This window comes from Dufourea novaeangliae, unplaced genomic scaffold (genome assembly GCF_001272555.1).
Source record: "Dufourea novaeangliae isolate 0120121106 unplaced genomic scaffold, ASM127255v1 scaffold294, whole genome shotgun sequence".
Classification (NCBI taxonomy): Eukaryota; Metazoa; Arthropoda; class Insecta; order Hymenoptera; family Halictidae; genus Dufourea; species Dufourea novaeangliae.
Window position 1 is genome coordinate 300,103 of NW_015374200.1, and position 2,810 is coordinate 302,912.

Here is a 2,810-nt window from a genome sequence, read left to right on the forward strand (position 1 = left end):
CGGGAGACCGCCAGATCCGCGAGGGCACGGACATGGTCGACGGCGTCTAGCGTCGACCGGCCCTCGCGGAAACAGTACTGGCAGTCCGCCAGTCCGGAACCACCGACGGACAGCCACCCCGAGAGACGGGCAGCGAGCACACGCTCGAACACCTTGCCCGCCTCGTCAAGGAGGCATATCGGCCGATAGGCCGAAGGGTCACCCGCGGGCTTTCCCTTTTTGGGGACCAGGGTCAGCCTCGCCCGCTTCCATAGAAGCGGGACCCGCCCCGACATCAGACAGCCGTCCAGCAGCCGCCCGAGCCGGGGCCCGAGGACGCGCAGTGCCAGGCGCAGAGCCCTACCGGGAAAGCCGTCCGGCCCCGGAGCTTTACGGCCTCCGAGGCGCGCGACGGCCACAGCGAGCTCCCCGTCGCTGACCCCCCATTCGGCGGACCACTCCACGGGGTCCGCCGGCTCGAGCGGCCGGCGACCCTCCTCCGGATCATCCGGAAAAAGGGTGCCGACCACCTGCCCGAGCATGGGGGGGTCCAGGCTCTCGGTGACCGGGGGGGCAGCCGGCCGCAGTCGCCCTAAGACGATGCGGTAGGGGCGCCCCCATGGGTCACCGTCGAGAGTCCCGAGGAGCTCGTCCCACGCTCCCGCCTTGGCCCTCCTGATGGCCACCTGCAACTCAGCCCTCGCCCGGCGGTAGCCCTCGTACAGCAGGGCCTCCACCGCCGGGTCGCGGCGCCGTCTACGGCGGGCCCGGGCGAAGCGACGCCGCGCCGCGTTGCACGTGCAACGAAGCTCGGCAATGGCGTCGCTCCACCAATAAGAAGCCAAGAAGTCAATGCATCCCGGAGCCATTCGGCCTCCCGATCGACGTCCGCGACCGGCCCGGCCGGAATCTCCGGCGAGGGAGGCGGCAATCAGGGCGTCCTCCTCCAAGCGTCCGAGCGCCCACCTACGCGGCGGTCGGCCAGCGGTAGGGGGGTGGTCCCGTCGGGCGGCGGATACATCCATCAGGATGTGGAGGTGGTCGCTCAGCGATTCCACCTCCTCCGCCACCCTCCACCCCGTCACGAGACGCGCGGCGGCGGGCGTTGCCCACGACAAGTCCACAATGGACTCGCCTTGCCACCGCACGCACGTGCTCACGGACCCCCGGTTGAGCAACCGGAGGTCCAGTCCCGCCGCCCACTCCTGCACGGCATCCCCCCGCGCGTCGGTCCCAGGGCTTCCCCACAGGGTGGACTTCGCGTTGAAGTCCCCCAGGACCAACGTCGGGCGCGCCGGACCACGGGACACCACGTCCCGTATATCGTCCAGCAGCGCCTCGAACGCAGCGAGGGGCATGCTCGGCGGAGCGTAGACACCGACCACCGCCAGGCGCCCGCGACGCACCGCGACGAAACCGCACCCCCGCGCAATCACGCTCATGGGCACGGTTCCGTCGCTCACCGCCGCCACGGAGCCCAGCGCGTCCCCCGCCCAATCCGGGCGGTCGAGGACGCGGTACGGCTCCGCGGCGACCGCCAACCCCACACCAAGCTCGGCCAGGCTATGTAGGAACAAGTCCTGAGCCCGGGCCGAGTGGTTGAGGTTGGCCTGGAGGATCCGAGTGGGGGGCATGAACACTAGGCCGTGTCCATGGCCTCCCCCCGGCCGGATCCTCCCTCCTCACCGACCGGCGCCTGCGCCGGTCGATCCACCTGCGGCTGCAGAGCAGCCGCACCCGGCGTCACCGCCGCACCCCCGCCCGGCACCGCCGCATCACCACCCCGCCTGCTGCGCCGCGACGGCGGAGGCGCACAGCCCCTGCCACCCAAACGGTGCCCGGCCGGCCGACCGAGGTCGGTACAGACCGGGCACTTGGGGGCCTCGGCGCATTCCCGGACCACGTGGCCGGTGCCCCCACACGAGTAGCACCGCCCGCCGCGGTCCGCATCAGACGGACAACCGCGACGGACGTGCCCCTCTTCGAGGCACCGGAAGCACCGGAGTGGCCGGGCCGCGAGTACCTCCACCCGCGCGGACGACCACCCGACCAGCAGCCGGCCAGCGGCCGCCAGTCTCTTCGCCACGGCGACGGGGCACTTGGCCCACACCCCGCCGAGGCCGGATCGATTGCGTCTAACGACGCCGACCCGGACCTCGGCGGCGGTGCAGCCCCCGGCCGCAGCAACCGCCCCCGCCACCGCCTCCGCGGTGACCGACTCGTCGAGGCCCGTCAACCGCACCTCGGCGGTTTTGACGGGCCTACTAACACGTACGTCGGTCCCGCGGAACACCTCTTCTAGGCGCCGCGCAAGGGCGTCCGCCCGGGCAGCCCCCTCCGGCCCCGGGACCTCCAGTATCGAGGCCCCGGTCTGGCCCTTGCGGTAGCGGAGGTCCGCAATGCCGACGTCCGCCAGGCGGACGCCGGACTTCGCCCTCTGCAAGACCTCCGCATAAGAGGTCGAGCTGCCCAGGGCGACCGTGAGCACCACCGCGGCCCTCTTGGGGGCACGCGGCGGACGACCAGGCGCCTTTCCTCGCGCCGGCGCCGCCGGAGGAGTCGGATGCGGTCGTTAATGACCGCACCCAGGTCCGGCGTCGGGGCACGCCGCATCTCTTCTGCCACCGCTTCACCCGGTGGCAGCCTCACGCAAGATTTTGAGCCCGGGGGCGGCGGCACCGCCCGGTCCTCAATGTCCTCCTCGCGGAGGCCCTGCACTTTATGCGTAAGCTTGAGCAGCTTACGCTTGGCCTCCGCGAGTCCGCCCCTGTCAACAGCGACAGGGGGCCGCCCCCTCTTCCGGCCGCCCGAGGCGCCGGAGCCGGCCCCCC